This window comes from Mobula hypostoma, chromosome 13, assembly GCF_963921235.1.
Source record: "Mobula hypostoma chromosome 13, sMobHyp1.1, whole genome shotgun sequence".
Classification (NCBI taxonomy): domain Eukaryota; kingdom Metazoa; phylum Chordata; class Chondrichthyes; order Myliobatiformes; family Myliobatidae; genus Mobula; species Mobula hypostoma.
In genome coordinates, this window is record NC_086109.1 from 67,042,690 (window position 1) to 67,064,538 (window position 21,849).

A 21,849-nucleotide genomic window follows, 5' to 3' on the forward strand; every position below is an offset into this window, starting at 1 on the left:
ATGAAAATGGACAAAGGAGAGCCAGTGGATGTAGTGCACCTGGACTTCCAGAAAGCCTTTGATAAAGTCCCACATAGGAGATTAGTGGGCAAAATTAGGGCACATGGTATTGGGGGCAGAGTACTAACATGGATTGAAAATTGGCTGGCTGACAGGAAACAAAGAGTAGTGATTAACGGGTCCCTTTTGAAATGGCAGGCGGTGACCAGTGGGGTACCGCAGAGTTCCGTGCTGGGATCGCAACTGTTTACAATATATATTAATGATTTAGATGAAGGGATTAAAAGTAACATTAGCAAATTTGCAGATGACACAAAGCTGGGTGGCAGTGTGAAATGTGAGGAGGATGTTATGAGAATGCAGGGGAACTTGGACAGGCTGGGTGAGTGGGCAGATGCATGGCAGATGCAGTTTAATGTGGATAAATGTGAGGTTATCCACTTTGGCGGTAAGAACAGGAAGGCAAATTATTATCTTAATGGAGTAAAGTTAGGAAAAGGGGAAGTACAACGAGATCTAGGTGTAAATGTACATCAGTCACTGAAAGCAAGCATGCAGGTACAGCAGGCAGTAAAGAAAGCTAATGGCATGCTGGCCTTCATAACAAGGGGAATTGAGTATAAGAGCAAAGAGGTCCTTCTGCAGCTGTACAGGGCCCTGGTGAGACCACACCTGGAGTATTGTGTGCAGTTTTGGTCTCCAAATTTGAGGAGGGACATTCTTGCTATTGAGGGAGTGCAGCGTAGGTTCACAAGGTTAATTCCTAGGATGGCGGGACTGTCATATGTTGAGAGATTGGAGCGACTGGGCTTGTATACTCTGGAATTTGGAAGGATGAAAGGAGATCTTATTGAAACATATAAGATTATTAAGGGATTGGACACGCTGGAAGCGGAAGCATGTTCCCGCTGATGGGTGATTCCAGAACCAGCGGCCACAATTTAAGAATAAGGGGTAGGCCATTTATAATGGAATTGAGGAAAAACTTTTTCACCCAGAGAGTGGTGGATATGTGGAATGCTGTGCCCCAGAAGTCAGTGGAGGCCAAGTATCTGGATGCTTTCAAGAAGGAGATGGATAGAGCTCTTAAAGATAGCGGAATCAAAGTTTATGGGGATAAGGCAGGAACTGGATACTGATTGTGGATGATCAGCCATGATCACAGTGAATGGTAGTGCTGGCTCAAAGGGCCAAATGGCCTACTCCTGCACCTATTGTCGATTGTCTATTGTCTATTGGCATGGACTAGAAGGGCCGAGATGGCCTGTTTCCGTGCTGTAATTGTTATATGGTTATATGTTATATGGTTAATAGTTGGGTGTGTAAAAGGAAGGACGGGAGGATGAATTTAAGGCCTGGTGGAGGTCTTTGTCATATGGTGCAAGCTGAATCATCTGCAGCTCAACATCAGGAAGACAAAGGAGATGGCGATGGACTTTAGGAAGACTAAGTCTGCACTGCTCCCTGTTACTATTGATGGTGAAGATGTGGATGTGGTGAGGACCTACAAGTACCTGGGGGTGCACCTGGATGACAGACGTGAGTGAAGCACCGACATAGAGGCTGTGTACGAGAAGGGCCAGAGTCACTCCTACTTCCTGAGGAGACCAAGGTCCTTTGGAGTATGCAGGCCTCCCCTTTACATGTTCTACCAGTGTGTTGTCACCAGTACAATCTACTATGCAGTGGTGTGCTGAGGCAATGGCATTAACAGGGGTGATGTCAACAGGCTCAATATACTGATTAGAAAGGCTGGCTCTGTTATAGGAGTCAAACTAGATACACTGGAGGCTGTGGCAGAGCAAAGGACCCTACGGAAAACTCTGAAAATTCTGGACAAAGTTTCTCACCCTCTGCATGCCACCTTGGCTGAACAGAGGAGCACTTTCAGTAATAGGGTGAGACAACTGCGCTGAACCGAAGAGCACTAAATGAGGCCATTCTTATCCTTGGACAACAGAGTCTATAATGAGTCAACCTATAGCTGGGGAAGTGATGACCCCCTCGTGTTAGATTGTTTGAGGTAACTTATTTTTTATTCGTTCCTACTTCTCTTCTAATATTTGTATACCTGTGCACTCGTAATGCCGCTGTGACATTGTAATTTCCTTTGGGATCAATAAAGTATCTATCTGTCTAAATGGAGTGCTACCACAAGAAATCAGCACATATCATCACGGTCCACCCATCAACCAGGCCAAGCCCTCATCTGAGTACCGTTATCGAGTAGGAGGCTCCGAATCTTTGGGTCACTTGCCACCAGGTTTATGAGCAGTTACTTCAGACCCCTAAACCGACACAGATAACTTCATTCCCCATGGCTCTGAACTGACTTTCAAGGACTCTTTACAGCTCATGTTCTCAGTATGATTTTTATTTACACAGTTTGTCTTCTTTTGCACAGTGGTCATTTGACAGTCCTTCTTCATGTATAGTTTTTCGTAAAATTCTATTGTCCTTCTGTTTCTCTGTAAATGCCTGCAAGAAATTAATCTCGGTAGTATATGGTAACATTTGCTTGCTTTGATAATAAACTTACTTTGAACTTAGAACTTCGAAATGACCCAGAACTGTATCTCTACCTTTGTTATTATGATGGTTCAACTTCCTAGCCATGTCCAAAATAGGATGTGTAAACTTTGTAAAATTGTTGGCTATTTTAATGTCTTCATATGAAGCCTGCTGTGTTAAACTATTGCTTTGGTATGGTACTTTTAACCTGCTGCTTTGCTTTCTTTAGTTCACTTTTTGTTGCTACTCAATCTATTTCATTTTAACCCATTCCTGCCATACTCGCTCTCATCTATATACCATTATTCAAACTTCTTCACTTCCTGTTCCCTTACAGGCTTTGGTCTGTGACCACAGCAGGTGGTGAAATTTATGATCTATCCACTTCTTCAAACCGATTTTCCAAATTTCTAAATTCCTACGAATTTCATGTGTTTCCCCAAAATTCTTGAACCAATTTTTTTCACATTTTGATGTCTATATAAGTCTTTTGAAGCAGCTCAGCCATTTTGTTACAGCCAAATTTAAGATGGAACTGCAAGATAAAGCCGTTCTGAATAGAATGTCTGATTGATTAGGATTTACGCAAGGCCATTTAAGGTCCAAGTACGTGTTTTGAAGAATATCAAGAATTTTGTTAGTTTTCAGATTCATGGAGGTGGCTCTTCAGCCCATGTCTGCATTGAACTTCAAGCACCCACTTAAAAATGATCCAACTATTCTCCCCACAATCCCTTCAACTTCTCCCAGTTTCTCCTACACACCAGGGGCATTTTATTTATCATATTGCCTGATGATAATTGGAGGCTGTTAGTTCCATCAAGTCTGTGCTAACTCTCTGATCATTCCTTCCAATCACATTCCCCCACTTACTTCTCCTGTAACAACCTCTCCCCATATGCCCATGAGCCCCTCCCAGCCCTCCACTTTCTCCACCCTACTGAGGATAACCTTCCACCCAGCACTTCATAGGATGGTAGGAGCAAAACGGAGCGTGATCACAGGCAGAGCATGCAAACTCCACGTAGGCACCACCCAGGTCAATGTAGCTGTGAGGCTTGATGTGCCACCATATCACCCAGAATCACTTTCTTTGATGTAACTTCTAACAGATACGTTGCCCTAGTTTGATGTTTTGTTTTCCTGGTACCTCAGTATCAAATGCACCATGCCCACAGTCATATCTACCTTCACATCACCTGCTTCTATCCAGTCAACAAAATACAAATTTGTCTCTTTGAACTGGTTTCAATCAATCTCACAGATACTGCTGGTTCCACTTGCAACTTTATTGGTATTTTATCTGCGGCATTTCAATATTAAGCGAATCCATGCTGTTGGCCGTCCCTGTATAATATAAAACCGCAGTTTTTATTAAAAAAAATCAATTTCCTCCTTTCACTTCCATCACTTATACTAAAGCTAAGTTCCCTCATAACTTGTTTTCCCTTTTCTAGAGCTGACATTACTGTTAAAAGGACAGCATGGCAGCATAGCGGCTAGCACAAAGGCTTTGCAGTGCCAGTGATCACCAGCGGAGGTTCTAGTCCCACCACCATCTGTAAGAAGTTTGTACTTTCTCCTCTTGAATGTGTGGGTTTCCTCCCTTATCATAACAGATTAAATCAAATCAAGTTTAATTATCAGTCAAACCATATGTGGATGCAGTCGAATGAGACAGTGTTCCTCTGGGGCCAAGGTGCATAACATACATTCAAAATAGTGAGAAAAATAAACACACACACATCGTTACACAAGAAAGCACATATATAGTCCAAGACCCAGGGTGAGATGCAAATTGATGGTACAACTCCTGGCAGTCCAACCTGTCATTCCATTGATTGGACCCTGGAGGGCAGCACCAATGGGAGAGGCCAGCATCCAACCGAGCACGGACGTCATGCTACACCACCTCCAGCATCTTCTCACCGGGACTGCAGCAGCAGGCAAGCCCGCGGCTTGAGGCCTAGTCTTCATTATAACTGAGTCCACGCTGCTGCCTTGTCACCTGTCTCACCACCAAACAAGGAAAACAGGTCTGCGGCATCTTACATTATCAATTCCAAAGACATTCAATTAAGATAAGTGAGTTGTGGGAATGCCATGATAGCATTTGAAGCATGCCAACACTTGAAGCTGTTGGACTGTGGTGCTTGTTGACATAAAACGCACTTTCTTTTTCAATCTTTTTATTAATTTCATAGAATGAAAACATAATATAACAATAATACAAATAGTAGGAGATACATTGTTACACTCAAAATAAGTAATTGTAAGAGCAAATAGTATAAATTGACAAAGCTCCCAATCGTGTAGGATTAACAGTGAATAATACAAAGCAAAAAAAACTGAAGAAAAATCATGAAAAAGAAAAAAAAATAGAAAAAAAAACAAACCCCATCCCAAAATAAAAACTAAACTAAACAGAATTAGTCAACTAAACTAAAAGACTTGGTCAATTCAAACAACTTAAAACGATTGAACAATTGCACCGATTGAAAAATGGGAAAAAATTCTTCAATTGGTTAATTTATCCTCTATATGTGCTAAACATGTGTTGATACAGGTTAAAGTAGTGCACAGGGTTCATATGTCCAAAGATAAACTATCTCGTTATTATTCTTATATTAATCCAATATGTGATAGATGAAATTTCGAGATAGCTTCTTTAACTCACATGTTTTGGTCATGTCCTTAGTTGGAAAAATATTGGAAAGAAATTTTTGACATTATTTCAGCGGTTTTGAATATAGATCTACAACCTCATCCCATTACTGCTATCTTTGGATTACCAATGATAGATTCAAATTATTTAACCTCTTCAGCATGTAGGATGATTGCATTTCTTACTTTAATGGCTAGAAGATCCATTTTGCTGAATTGGAAAGAGATTAACCCTCCTACTCTATTTCATTCGTTTTCACAAACTATGGTGTGTTTGAATTTGGAAAAAATTAGGAGTGCGGTTTATGACACTTCCATTAAATCTGAAAAAACTTGGAGGCCATTCGTTCAGCATTTTCATTTGATGTAATTTGACCATTTCCAAACTTATTTATTTCTCTGTAATGTTGGTTGAGAGGAATAAAACGCACTTCACGGTGTTTCAATGTTTCAATGTACATGGGACAAATAAAGTTTATCTTTATCTTTAAAAAAGCAGCAATAAACAACTTGTGGGTCAATCAACATCAGTGGAGGGAGGGGAAGGAATTGCCATTGTTTCAGGTTGAAGCCCGCATAATGAACTCCATGCAAAAAAAATTGAGCACTTTTGATTCCCTGTTCCAGTCTGCCAAAAGCAGCTCAGTTATTCTTATAATGATATATGACATACAACCTTTTAGTTCAAGTTCATATTTATTATTGTCATGGGCATACATTCTAGGGTATAAATACCATGAAAATTAGCTTTTTGCTGCAGCATCACAGTACATTACATGACAAGGGCAAAAATAAGCCAACATAAACTTAAATTAGCATAAATTGTGCATAACTGAAAATATATATGTGCAAAATGGACAACAAACAGAGATAATGACACTAGCTCTAGATTGAGAGATGACTGAAAAAGCCACTCTCCTCAGGTAATGAGAACAAATTAGCTCCAACCATCACCTTCACCCTCCACACTATTCGTAAGAGGAATGTTATATTCCCCATACAAATGGAAGGAACCAAAATTGCTCCATATTGGTTCCATTTATATGAGTCCCTGTGGCCTGTCTCTGGCCCATTCCCTGAGAGAGTGGGGCTAACACAGGTATTTAGCATATTCAAGGTATGGAATAAAAATTACTTTCATGGAATGTTTGTGTAAAAGAAAACACAAAATATATTTTGTGACTTGCAACTTCCCAGCAGTAATTTGAGCAGTGGCCAATCGGCAATCAGAAACGTGAGAAGACGTAACTCACTCAGGTCTGCCAATTGAGTACATAAGGCATTGGTTCACGGCAGTTTGAACAGCTGCCAATTATCGATTGGGAGTGATTGGTAAGAATAAATATAAATAAGGCAGGGCCAAGCGGAGCGGCCATTGTTGGAGCAGACAGTGTTAGAGTGATTATTTGAGGCTTCAGCAAGAAGAGGCTTGAGTGAGAAAAGGCAAAAAAGCTGCAGGTAGATTTTTCCCCCAGTTTTATTATTGTTCCCTTCTTCATATCTGCTCAGTTCGAACAGTCTGGATGCCAGGCAGGATAATTGAATTCTCCTCTTGTGGGATGTGGGATGTGGGATGGCAGAGAGGCCTCCAGTGTCCCTGAGAATTTCATCTGCAAGAAGTATATCCAAATGCAGCTTCTAACACCCCCTGTGGAGGAGTTCAAACTGAAACCGGATGAACTCCAGATCATTCGGAAGGCTGAGGGGGTGATAGACATGACATATAGCGAGGTAGTTACAGCCAAAGTGCAGGACACAGGAAACTGGGTGACAGTCAGGAAGGGGAAAGAGTTTAAACAGCCAGCGCAGAGTACCCCTGTGACCATCCCCCTCAACATCAGGGCTTTGGATACTGTTAACAGTGGGGATGACCTACCAGAGGGAAGTCAGGGGAGTCAGGTCTCCGGCACTGAGTCTGATTGTGACTCAGAAGGGAATGGGGGAGAAGAGGCTGTCAGTGGTGATAGGAGATTCGTTAGTTAAGGGAACAGAAAGAAGGTTTTGTATACAATAACGAGATTCCCGGATGGTATGATTCCCCCCCACAGGGCGCCAGGACCATCTCAGATCGAGTCTTCAGCATTCTTAAGTGAGAGGGTGAGAAGCCAGAGGTTGTGGTCCATGTAGGTACCAATGACACAGGGAGGAAGAGTGATGAGGTTCTACAAAGTGATTAGGGAGTTAGGTGCTAAGTTAAAGGACAGGACCTCTAGCTAGGATTGTGATCTCAGGATTGCTACTCGTGCCGCATGCTAGTGAGGCCTGAAAAAAGGAAGATCATACAGTTTAACATGTGGCTGAGGAGTTGGTGTAGGAGGGAGAGTGTTAGATTTTTGGATCACTGGACTCTCTTCTGGGGAAGGTGTGACCTGTACAGAAGAGACAGTTTGCACCTAAGTGGAGGTGTCTAATACCCAAAGGGAAGATTTGCTAGTGCTGCACAGAGGGAGTAGTTAAACTAGACTTGCAGGGGGGGTGGGAACCAGGGTGTCAGAACAGGTAGTGGAGAGGTTGTGGAGACTGATGTTGTAAGCCCTCAGACAAAGTCAGAAATCAAAAGGTTGAGCAAGGTGCAACTAATGTTCTGAGCAGTGCATGTTTCAATGCAAGAAGTACTGTAGGAAAGGCAGATGAACTCAGGGCATGGATAAACACAGAGAATTATGATATAGCCATTAGTGAAGCTTAGTTGCAGAAGGGGCAGAACTGGCTGCTCGATATTCCGGGGTTCCATTGTTTTAGGCGCAACAAAGCAGCAGGGATTAAAGGGCGAGGGGTGGCGTTACTAGTCAGGGAAAACGTCATGGCAGCACTCAATCAAGACAGATTGGAGAACTCATCTCGTGAGGCTTTATGGGTGGAACTGAGGAATAAGAGAAGTATGACCACATTAATGGGCCTATTTTATAGACCATTCAAAAATCCTTGCGATTTAGAGAAACAAATTTGTAGAGAGATCACAGATTGTTGCAAAAACCATAAGATTGTTATGGTAAACAAGAGAAAATCTGCAGATGCTGGAAGTCCAAGCAACGCGCGCAAAATGCTGGAGGAACTCAACAGACCAGGCAGCATTTATGGAAAAAAGTACAGTCAATGTTTTGGGCTGAGACCCTTCGGCAGGACTATTGTTATAGTAGGCGATTTTAACTTTCAAGATACTGACAGGAACTCCAATACTATAAAAGGATAAGATAGGATTAGAGTTTGTCATATGTGTTCAGGAAAGTTTCCTTAATCAGTACACAGAAGTCCCAACAAGAGAATGTGCGATTCTTGATCTGCTACTAGGGAATGGGACAGGGCAGGTGACAGAAATGTGCATCCAGTGACCACAATGCCATTAGTTTCAAAGTAAGTATGGAAAAGGATAGGTCTGGTCCATGGGTTGAGATTCTAAATTGGAGAAAGGATTTGATAAATGCAGTTTGGGGCAGGCTGTTTTCTGGCAAAGATGTACTTGGTAAGTCAGAGACCTTTAAAAGTGAAATTCTGAGAGTACAAAGCTTAAAAGTGCCTGTCAGATTAAAAGGTAAATTTAACAGGTTTAAGGAACCATGGATTTTAAGACATATTGAGACCCTGGTTAAGAAAAGAAATGGGGGCGCATAGCAGGTATAGGCAGGTAGGAACAAATGAGGTACTTGTGGAGTATAAGAAATGCAAAAGAACCCTTCAGAAAGAAATCAGGAGGCCTAAAAGAAGGTATGGGTTTGCCCTAGCAGACAAAGTAAAGGAGAATCCTAAGGGATTCTATATGTTAAGAGCAAAGGACTGCAAGGGGCAAAATTGGTTCTCTGGAAAATCAGAATGATAATCTATGCTTGGACCCAAAAGAGATAGGGGAGATCTAAAACACGAGGAAATCTGCAGGTGCTGGAAATTCAAGCAACACACACAAAATGCTGGTGGAGCGCAGCAGGCCAGGCAACATCTATAGGAAGAGATACAGTCGACATTTCGGGCCGGAACCCTTTGTCAGGACTAACAGAAAGAAGAGATAGTAAGAGATTTGAAAGTGGGAGGGGGAGGGGGGTGATCCGAAATGATAGGAGAAGACAGGAGGGGAGGGATAGAGCTAAGAGCTGGAAAGTTGATTGGCAAAAGGGATACAAGGCTGGAGAAGGGAGATCTTAAGTGGATTTTTTGCATCTGTATTTACTCGGGAGACAGACAGAGTTTATAGAAGTGAGGCAAAGCAGCATGAGGCCATGGACCCTATATAGATTACAGAGGAGGAGGTGTTTGCTGTCTTGAGGAAAATTAGGCTGGACAAACCGCAGGGCCTGACAAGGTATTCCCTTGGACCCTGGGAAAGTAAATGCAGAAATTACAGGGGCTGTAGCAGAGATATTTAAATCATCCTTAGTGACAGGTGAGGTACCAGAGGATTGGAGGATAGCTAATGTTGTTCCATTGTTTAAGAAAGGCTTTAAAAATAAACCTGGAAATTATAGACAGTGAGCCTGACATCAGTAGTGGGAAAGTTATTGGAAGGTATTCTAGGGAACCAGATATATGAGAATTTGGACAGACAGGGACTGATTAGGGATAGTCATCATGGTTTTGTATGTGGTTAGTCATGTCTGACCAATTTTATAGAGTTTAGTTTTTCGATGAAGTTACTGGGAAAGTTGATGAAGACAAGCAGCAGATGTGTTGTCTAGCTGGACTTTAGCAAGGCATTTGACAAGGTCCCGTGTGGGACTTTGGTCAGGAAGGTTCACTCGCTCGGCATTCAAGATGCAGCAGTAAATTGGATAAGGCATTGACTTTGTGGGAGAAGCCAGACAGAGGTAGCTGATGGTTCCCTCTCTGACTGGAGGCCTATAACTAGTGGTGTGCCTCAGGGATGGGTGCTGGGCCCATTGTTGTTCGTCATCTATATCAGTGATCTGGATGATAATGTGGTTAACTGGATCAGCAAATTTGTGAATGACCCCAAGATCAGGGGTGTAGTGGACAGTGAGGAAGACAAACAGAGCTTGTAGCGGGATCCGGACCTGCTGGAAAATGCAGATGGAATTTAGTGCATTCAACTGATAGGTTTTGCACTTCAGTAGGACCAGCCAGGGTAGGTCTTATACAGTAAACAGTCGGGCACTGAGGGTTGCACTGGAACAAAGGGATCCAGAAATACAGGTCCATAATTAATTGAAAGCAGCGTCACAGGTAGATATGGTCATAAAGCTTTTGGCACTTTGGCCTTCATAAGTCAAAGTAATGAGTACAGGACATGGGATGTTATGTCGAAGTTGTATAAGACGTTGATGAGGTCTTATTTGGGGAATTGTGCGCCGTTTTGGTCACCTACCTACAGGAATGATGCAAATGAGATTGAAAAAGTACAGAAAAAATTTACAAGGATGTTGCTGGGACTGAAGGACTGAATAGGCCAGGAATTATTCCTTGGAATGTGAAAGATCCAGGGGAGAGTTGATAGAGGTATACAAAATTATGAGGGGTATAGATAGGGTAAATGCAAGCAGGCTTTTTCCACTGAGGTTGGGTGGGTCTACAACTAGAGGTCATGGGATAAAGGTGAAAGGTGAAAAGTTTAAGGGGAATATGAGGGGAAACTTCTTCACTCAGAGGGTTGTGAGAGTGTGGAATGAGCTCCCAGCATAAGTGGTGCATGTGAGTTCGATTTCAATCTTTAAGAGAAATTTGGATAGGTACATAAATAGCGGAAGAATGGATGGCTCTGGGCTGGGCGCAGGTCAATGGGACTAGGCAGTTTAATTGGTTTGGCATGGACTAGTTGGGCCAAAAAGTCCATTTCTGTGATGTACTTGTCTACAAATACCACAGAGGAAGAGGGCCACATAAGAGATTTGCTTTGGAACTGACAAGGTAATCCCTTCTATTGATAATTTCTAGTTAATTAAAACAACACTCCTCCTCTGCCTACATTGAATCTGGATTCCCTATGAATTGTTCAAACCATTCATCTCATTATTAAGGGCATTTGAAAATTGTGGAGGTAACCTGTGTTTGTAAGCAAAGATGTGAATTCCATGCGTTTTAATCCAGTATCAGCCGGTTGTCTGCCATTTTTTGTCTATGTGAATCTGGTTTTAGGAAATGTTGTGCTTTGACTTACCAATCTAGATAAGTCTCATATTTTAATAACATCATTTTAATCAGCTTGGTTACATCTGATCAGGAAATTTGATTTTTATTTTAATATAAAGAAAAACATCAAAGTGTATATTGAAAAATAAACTTAATATAAATTGAACACAAGAGAGTCTGCAGATGCTGGAAATCCAGAGGAACGCCCACAAAATACAGGAGGAACTCAGCAGGTCAGGCAGGAAGTCAGAATCTGGTTTATTATCATCAGCATGTGACGTGAAGTTTGTTACTTAGCAGCAGTTCAATGCAATACATAATCTAGCAGAGAGAAAAATAAATAAATAAATAAATAATAAATCAGTAAATCAATTACTGTATACGTATATTGAATAGATTTTAAAAAGCATGCAAAAACAGAAATACTGTATATTTAAAAAAGGTGAGGTGGTGTCCAAAGATTCCATGACCACTTGGGAATTGGATGGCAGGGGGAAGAAGCTGTTACTGAATCACTGAGTGTGTGTCTTCAGGCTTCTGTACCTCCTGCCTGATGGTAACAGTGAGAAAAGGGCATGCCCTGGGTGCTGGAGGTCCTTAATAATGGATGCTGCCTTTCTGAGACAAGACGCTCTCCCTGAAGATGTCCTGGGTACTTTGTAGGCTAGTGCCCAAGATGGAGCTGACTAGATTTACAACCTTCTGCAGCTTCTTACTGTCCTGTGCAGTAGCCCCTCCATACCAGACAGTGATGCAGCCTGTCAGAATGCTCTCCACCGTACAACTATAGACGTTTCTGGCTGAGACCCTTCATGAAGACTGGAAAGGAAGGAGGGAGATTGTGGGAAGGTGGGGGGAGGGGAAGGAGTACAGGTTAGAAGGTGATTGGTGAAGCCAGGTGGGTGGAGGAGGGGGAATGATAAAAGAAGCTGGGAGATGATAAGTGGAAAAGGTAAAGGGCTGGAGAGGAGACTGGACCATGGGAAAAAGGGAAGGAGGAGGAGCACCAAGGGGAGGTGATAGGCAGGTAAGGAGAAGAGATAAGAGGCCAGTTTGGGGATTAGAAGAAGAGGGAAGGGGGATTTGGTTCATGGCCTCCTCTTCTGGCATGAAGAGGCCACTTTTAGGTTGGAAGAGCATCACCTCAGAGCAATACTGTCTGGGTATCCTCCAACCTGATAGCATGAACATCGATTTCTCCTTCTGGTAATTTTTAAAAATTTCCTCTCCCCTTCCCTCTTCTTCTATAATAAATAAACTGAACCTCCCTCCAGGCTAGGGGGAAAAGAGTGATTACAACTTTCCAGTTTCAGATTTCCCTTGCCTAGAGATCATGGACCCATGTGAATAAAAATCATCAGTAAAAAATGCATCTTTACTTATTACATGGGATTCAATGAGAAATGGGGGGGCCATTATGCAAAAATGCCAAATGGATGGCTTTCTAGGAACACTGCCCCTCCCTCCAGTAATACAAAGCTTGTTTGAACTGCCATCCAACATCTGCATTAGGCCACCATTTTTATTATTTGATGGGCTTCCTTTGAAACCTATTGCTTATCTAGTGTTTATAGCATTATCTGTTGAGGCGAATCCATTTTACTTTCATGGGTTGTTATACAATATAAACCATAGGTTTATCATTTTCTGTGATGTTCTGTGATCCCTTACAGAGTGCTCCAAACAGTTCCACCAGCATATCTCCGCGTTTGCCCCATGCTTACGGCTTACATGGTTCTAGCATCACCCTATTGGCCAATAGGGTGATGTTTCTTTGCAGTTTGTTCACAGGGCTTCTCCAATTGTCTTTTCTTGCTTCTCCAATAAACCACACTGCAGTTTATAAAGATAAAAGCAAAATCGTCCTGATCTCCCTTTCTGGTGGTACTTGAATTAAGTCTATTGGAGATATCCAGTGCTGTGTGTACTGTTGTCTACTTAATGCAATTCCCAATCACTATGATTCAACCAGCTTCTCAATGGATCAAACCGATAAAATTGCCTGAGGTGAATTTACTACTACTAAATCTCCTTCTGTTTCTTTAAGGGTTTTCACGGTTTCTATTTCTACTTCTCCCAGTATTCTCCCCCATTCCTGCTGGTGTCGGGCAAACAGTCTCCTCCTGAACACCCCTCTGGGCTCCTTTTACAAAATGCTCCTTTTCCTGGAATGGCCACACATCTTTCCCCCACATAGATTCACTGACGCTGTGATTTCATAAGCAATGATCAAATAAATCTATTTTTAAGTCATTTGTTTTCATACTTTAAGCTTTTACCCCTCTGACCCCATCACAACTCTTTCATGCTGTCTAGTGGCTTTACATTTATCCAAAGTGGTTCTCAGACAGTGTATATCTCATAAATCCTCCCAACACCTAGTTTTGTTTTATTTTAGCTGAAATAGATCACCATATTGCAATGCCTCTGAACCTTCTTGATCCTTCCCTCTTTTTCCTCCTACAATCAGGTCTATTGTCAATCTACTGTGGCTATCATACAGGGATTGGGATTTTGAGTGTTAGAGTCTTATCATTGCTTCGAGAATGTAGAGAATTTCAGCTAACGTTACCCCTCCCTCAGCATATCTCCTCCATGAGTGGAGTTGCAATTCCCTGCAGCCTGACTAACCAACTTTTCTGAGAGTTGGGCAATCATATCTTGAACCTTAAGGCTTGCAGGATTCTTTCAGAATCCATCCGACCCCTCAAGAACTGTACAGCCAAGTACTGCTCTCTCTGCCCAGTATGATAGCCACAGGGATTTCATGGCTCTGGAGGCGGATGGACTTCAGGTCGGTGCCTCTGCAGAAAATCGATGTGTCGTGGGAGACAGAAGATCTCTGGCTGTGTGCCCAAAGACCTGAGTTCTTTGGGCAGAGAGCTAGGAAAAAGCAACGCAACGGACTTTTAACATCATAAATCAGCGAGTTGTTTGTTTCCCCTCTACTGTGAAATGGAGAATCCTCTTTTTCCCTGATTAGAGAGAGAGCCTGTGGTATGTCAAATACCGGGTGAACGAGTAGTCTTTGGAGTACCGCAAGTCTGTGTCTTTATTGATGCTTTGCTGCGTGTTTGAGTGCTCGGTGGGGGGGGGGCAATGCTTTTTTGCTGGTGGGGGAGGGGGGATCATTGCTTTGCTGTTGCTTAAGCATGGGAGGGGGAGCTGGGGGGGGGCTTTGGGATTCTAACCTTTAATTGTCATTGGGGAACTCCTCTGTTTTCATGGATGTTTGCAAAGAAAAAGTATTTCAGGATGTATATTGTATACACTTCTGACACTAAATGTACCTTTGAATTATATACAGGCTTTCCAACAGTAGCTGGGATGTGGACCACAGATTACAACAGGAAATAGAAAAGGTGTGTCAAAAGGGCAATGTTATGATAGACATGGGAGATTTTAATATGCAGGTCAATTGGGAAAATCAGGTTGGTAATAGATTTTGAGAGTGAACTTGTTGAATGCCTACGAGATGGTTTTTTAGAGCAATTTGTCATTGAGCCTGCTAGAGGATCAGCTACACTGGACTGGGTGTAATGTAATCAACCAGAGGTGATTAGGGAGCTTAAGGTAAAAGAACCCTTGGGAGGCAGTGATCACAATATGATTGAGTTCAACTTGAAATTCGATAGGGAGAAAGTCAAGTCCGACGTAGCAATATTTTGACAGAGTAAAGGAAATTTCAGTGGTATGAGAAAGGAGTTGGCCTAAGTAAATTGGAAGGAGATGCTGGCAGGGATGACAGCAGAGCAGCAATGGCTTGAGTTTCTGGGAAAATGAGGAAGGTGCAGGGTAGATGTATTCCAAAAACAAAGAAATACTCAAATGGAAAAATAGTACAACTCTGGCTGACAAGGGAAGTCAAAGTTAATGTAAAAACAAAAGAGAGGGCATAGATCAAAGCAAAAAAAATGGGAAGATAAAGGATTGGAAAGCTTTTAACAACCTACAGAGAGCAGCTAAAAGAATCATTAGGAGGGAAAAGATGAAATATGAAAGCAAGCTAGCAAACAATATCAAAGTGGGTAATAAAAGCTTTTTCAAGTATGTAAGAAATAAAAGAGACGAGAGTGGATATAGGTTCGTTAGAAAATGAGGCCACAGAAATAATAACGGAGGCCAAGGAGATAGCAGATGAACTAGATGCACAGTTTGCATTAGCCTTCACTGTGGAAAACACTAGCAGTGCGCCAGGTGTTGAAGAGTGTGAGGGAAGAGAAACATAGAAACATAGAAAATAGGTGCAGGAGTAGGCCATTCGGCCCTTCGAGCCTGCACCGCCATTTATTATGATCATGGCTGATCATCCAACTCAGAAACCAGCCTTCCCTCCATACCCCCTGACCCCTGTAGCCACAAGGGCCATATCTAACTTCCTTTTAAACATAGCTAATGAACTGGCCTCAACAGTTTGCTGTGGCAGAGAATTCCACAGATTCACCACTCTCTGTGTGAAGAAGTTTTTCCTAATCTCGGTCCTAAAAGGCTCCCCTCTATCCTCAAACTGTGACCCCTCGTTCTGGACTTCCCCAACATCGGGAACAATCTTCCCGCATCTAGCCTGTCCAATCCCTTTAGGATCTTATACGTTTCAATCAGATCCCCCTCAATCTTCTAAATTCCAACGAGTACAAGCCCAGTTCATCCAGTCTTTCTTCATATGAAAGACCTGCCATCCCAGGAATCAATCTGGTGAACCTTCTTTGTACTCCCTCTATGGCAAAGATGTCTTTCCTCAGATTAGGGGACCAAAACTGCACACAATACTCCAGGTGTGGTCTCACCAAGGCCTTGTACAACTGCAGTAGTACCTCCCTGCTCCTGTACTCGAATCCTCTCGCTATAAATGCCAGCATACCGTTCGCCTTTTTCACCGCCTGCTGTACCTGCATGCCCACTTTCAATGACTGGTGTATAATGACACCCAGGTCTCGTTGCACCTCCCCTTTTCCTAATCGGCCACCATTCAGATAATAATCTGTTTTCCTATTTTTGCCACCAAAGTGGATAACTGCACATTTATCCACATTAAATTGCATCTGCCATGAGTTTGCCCACTCACCCAACCTATCCAAGTCACCCTGCATCCTCTTAGCATCCTCCTCACTGCTAACACTGCCACCCAGCTTCGTGTCATCCGCAAACTTGGAGATGCTGCATTTAATTCCCTCATCCAAGTCATTAATATATATTGTAAACAACTGGGGTCCCAGCACTGAGCCTTGCGGTACCCCACTAGTCACCGCCTGCCATTCTGAAAAGGTCCCGTTTATTCCCACTCTTTGCTTCCTGTCTGCTAACCAATTCTCCACCCACACCAATACCTTACCCCCAATACCGTGTGCTTTAAATTTGCACACTAATCTCCTGTGTGGGACCTTGTCAAAAGCCTTTTGAAAATCCAAATATACCACATCCACTGGTTCTCCCCTATCCACTCTACTAGTTACATCCTCAAAAAATTCTATGAGATTCGTCAGACATGATTTTCCTTTCACAAATCCATGCTGACTTTGTCCGATCATTTCACCGCTTTCCAAATGTGCTGTTATCACATCCTTGATAACTGACTCCAGCAGTTTCCCCACCACCGATGTTAGGCTAACGGGCCTATAATTCCCCGGTTTCTCTCTCCCTCCTTTTTTAAAAAGTGGGATTACATTAGCCACCCTCCAATCCTCAGGAACTAGTCCAGAATCTAACGAGTTTTGAAAAATTATCACTAATGCATCCACTATTTCTTGGGCTACTTCCTTAAGCACTCTGGGATGCAGACCATCTGGCCCTGGGGATTTATCTGCCTTCAATCCCTTCAATTTACCTAACACCACTTCCCTACTAACAAGTATTTCGCTCAGTTCCTCCATCTCACTGGACCCTCTGTCCCTTACTATTTCTGGAAGATTATTTATGTCCTCCTTAGTGAAGACAGAACCAAAGTAATTATTCAATTGGTCTGCCATGTCCTTGCTCCCCATAATCAATTCACCTGTTTCTGTTTGCAGGGGACCTACATTTGTCTTTATCAGTCTTTTCCTTTTTACATATCTATAAAAGCTTTTACAGTCCGTTTTTATGTTCTCTGCCAGTTTTCTCTCATAATCTTTTTTCCCCTTCCTAATTAAGCCCTTTGTCCTCCTCTGCTGAACTCTGAATTTCTCCCAGTCCTCAGGTGAGCCACTTTCTCTGGCTAATTTGTATGCTACTTCTTTGGAATTGATACTATCCCTAATTTCTCTTGTCAGCCACGGGTGCACTACCTTCCTTGATTTATTCTTTTGCCAAACTGGGATGAACAATTGTTGTAGTTCATCCATGCAACCTTTAAATGCCTGCCATTGCATATCCACCGTCAATCCTTTAAGTGTCATTTGCCAGTCTATCTTAGCTAATTCACGACTCATACCTTCAAAGTTACCCCTCTTTAAGTTCAGAACCTTTGTTTCTGAATTAACTACGTCACTCTCCATGTTAATGAAGAATTCCACCATATTATGGTCACTCTTACCCAAGGGGCCTCTCACGACAAGATCGCTAATTAACCCTTCCTCATTGCTCAAAACCCAGTCCAGAATAGCCTGCTCTCTAGTCGGTTCCTCGACATGTTGGTTCAAAAAACCATCCCGCATACATTCCAAGAAATCCTCTTCCTCAGCACCTTTACCAATTTGGTTCACCCAGTCTACATGTAGATTGAAGTCACCCATTATAACTGCTGTTCCTTTATTGCACACATTTCTAATTTCCTGTTTAATACCATCTCCGACCTCACTACTACTGTTAGGTGGCCTGTACACAACTCCCACCAGCGTCTTCTGCCCCTTAGTGTTACGCAGCTCTACCCATATCGATTCCACATCTTCCCGGTTTATGTCCTTCCTTTCTATTGCGTTAATCTCTTTTTTAACCAGCAACGCCACCCCACCTCCCCTTCCTTCATGTCTATCCCTCCTGAATATTGAATATCCCTGAACGTTGAGCTCCCATCCCTGGTCACCCTGGAGCCATGTCTCTGTGATCCCAACTATATCATAATCATTAATAACAATCTGCACTTTCAATTCATCCACCTTATTACGAATGCTCCTTGCATTGACACATAAAGCCTTCAGGCGCTCTTTTACAACTCTCTTAGCCCTTTTTAATGCTTGCCCTGGATTTGTCGGCCTGCCACTTTTACTTTTCCCCTTTGTACTTTTTGCTTCTACGCTCACTTTACACCCCTCTGTCTCTCTGCACTGGTTCCCATCCCTCTGTTGTGAACTAACCTCCTCACACCTAGCCTCTTTAATTTGATTCCCACCCCCCAACCATTCTAGTTTAAAGTGAATGTAGTTATTATTACTAGGGAGAAGGTGCTCAAAAAGCTGAAAGACATAAGGGTACATAAGTCACCCAGACCAGATGAACTGCACCCTAGAGTTCTGAAAGAGGTAGTGGTAGAAATTATGGAGGAATTAATAATTATCTTTCAAAAAGCATTGGACTCTGGCATGGTGCCAGTGGACTGGAAAACTGCAAATTTCACTCCACTCTTTAAGAAAGAAGAAAGGCAGCAGAAAGAAGATTAGAGACCAGTTAGCCTGACCTCAATGGTTGGGAAGATGTTGGAGTCAATTGTTCAGGATGAGGTTATGGAGTACTTGGACAAACAGGACAAGGTAGGACAGAGTCAGCATGGCTTCCTTAAGGGAAAATCTTGCCTGTTGAACCTGTTGGAATTCTCTGAGATTAAAAGTAGGATAGATAAAGGGGATGCAGCGAATGTTGTATATTGTATATTTGGACTTTTGGAAGGCCTTTGACAACTTGCCACACATGAGGCTACTTAATTTCTCACCAGAATACTGCTCTACCCTATATTCCTTTTCCCTGTCAGACTTCACATTGAGTACTAAGTCTGGAGATAGTCATCTTGTCCTCAACCCATCCAGGGCCTCAGAATAGAACAGTCCAGAACTCTTTTAAATATAATTTTTATATTGAGTAAATGTTACAAACAAAATAATATAAATTCAAGCACTGCAAATAAAAGTAAGATATTACAAGGAAATAAGAAATATTATTTAGCATAAACTACAAAACTCCATGCACTATTATATTCCGAGTTCTGTGAAGGCTTAATTCTCAGTTCATATGTACAGTACATCTCCATAATTATGACTGAATGTAACTCACTCCAACACTATCTCATTTCCACCTGTATAGTCTGTTGCCCCTTTACAGTTGTCTTGCAAGCTGTCTTTAACTTTAAACCTTGCTCAGATACAGAGCACTTCAGCTATGGATGAGTTAAAAAGTAACTCCTCCTAGTGTACATATGAGATGACAATAAACTTTGATTTTGACTTTTAACTACTGGAAGGAGTTTGGTCTTGCGTACTGGAGATTGATTATCCCGACTTCTTCCGTACTTTCTGCCAAGGGCTACTCTGACCTTCCTTTGTTTACAACATGGAAGAGAAGTTGGATAGTTACAGTACATTGACGGTAGGGGTATGGAGGGCTATGGTCCCGGTACAGGTTGATGGGAGTAGGTAAGTTAAATGGTTCAGCATGGGCTAGATGGCCCAAAGGACCTGCTCCTGTGCTATACTTTTCTATGACTCTACACCTGTGACAATTTGATTGGCATAAACTTCACTCAACACCAATTGTATTATTTTCAGCTCAGTCTTTTCTTTCTCCTCTCTCCTGTGTCAGTGATTTAGTCACTTGTCCTCTTAGGTGAAGGTGTTTGATGTTTTCACTCAAAGATCATAGTCATAGTCATAGTCATAGTTTATTGACTATGACTATGATCTTTGTGTGAAAACATCAAACACCTTCACCTAAGATGAATCAATGGGAAAAGTTATTGAGCTATCCCCAATAGCAGGTGGGTTTCACTCCAGCAATAATTAAGCATGAACACTTACAGTCTTATAAAGATTAATTCAGATTTAGTAGCTCCACGAATAGTACTTCTTTGTCCAATCAAATGGGGTCAGAGATGGAAATAAACTTGTCGTTTCATTCATAGTTACAGGAGCAAAATTCAAAGTAACTTTATTATCAATGTACATATAGTACTGCACAAAAGTCTTGGGCACATAAATATATAGTTAGGGACCCTAAGACTTTTGCATGATACTGTACATTGGTTAAAATAGCTAGGTGATTGGGAAACAGGAATAAGAGTACTTTGCGCCTTGGTAAGACAAATGTAAAGAAACAGTACACTGAGAGCAAGATCCTTAACAGTGTTGTTGAGCAGAGAGATCTTGGGATCCAAGTTCATTGCTCCTTGAAAGTGGCTATTCAGGTCAATTCGGTGGTTAGAAGGCTTATGGACTTCTTGCTCATATTAGTCGGGGCACTGAGTCCAAAAATCAACAGGTTATGTTGCAACTTTATTTTCATTAGGCCACATCTGGAGTATTGCATACAGTTCTGGTCGCCCCATTATAGGAGGGATGTTGAGGTTTTGGACAGGGTGCAGAAGAGGTTTACAAAGATGCTGCCTGGCTTAGAGGGCATGTGCTATCACGAGAGGCTGGGCAAACTTGGGTTGTTTTCTGTGGAGCAGCAGAGCCTGAGGGGAGATCTGACAGAGATTTATAAGATTATGAGTGAACAGAGAACATCTGTTTAAATGTCTAATACCAGAGGGTCTGTACTGAAGGTGAGAGCGAGTAGGTTCAAAGGGGATATGAGGGGTAAGTTTTTTTACTCAGAGAGCGGTGGATGCCTGGAATGTGCTGCCTGGTATGGTGGTAGAGGCAAAGACATTAGAGGCTTTTAAGAGACTTTTGGATAGACACATGGAAGGTGGGGGGATATGAATATTGTGTAGGTAGGAGAGTTTAGTGTTTGGGTGTTTTTGATTTGCTTTTCAGTTGGCTTGGCACAAAATTGTGGGCCAAAGAACCTGTTCATGTGCTGTACTAGCTCTATGTACTCAGCTTTGTATTAGCTCAGTAATATTAAGTGCTATTTGGTAACTGCAAAGACATAATATACAGTCCTGTGAAAAGTCTTAGGCAGCTTAGCTCTAAATATGTGCCTAAGAGTATCATGTACTATACTGACATTCATTTACTTGCAGTCATTCGCAGCAGAACAATAGAAATATAATAGACTCAAAGAAAAACTACAAAGATGAACAACCAATGCGAAAAGACAATCTGTGCAAATACAAAAAAAAGCAACTGGGGGATGGGTCATGGGAGGGAGATGTAAAGCCGTGCATAGAGAGGTAGATAGAGATACAGATATTGAGAGACAAATAGGGAGAGAGATAGAAAGATATGGGGGGGGGGGTGAAAGGGGAATTTTTCTTCCAAGAACAGTGGCTCTGACTTACCTGGGGTTTATATGGCACAACTTTGCTTCATAAATCAGTGGGTTTTATTGTTAACCTATTTCACTATAGAATGATTCAGCTTTTCATGTCCTTTCCATCATTCAAATTGTTCACCGTTTTCTTTCATTTTGTAACCATTAACATTATCCAAAAATACGTATTTTAAATATTCTAATTAACCTAACCTCGACACATTTTGAGATAAGTGTTTAGATTTCCATTGAGGTACCTCTTGACACTAGCTTTGAATA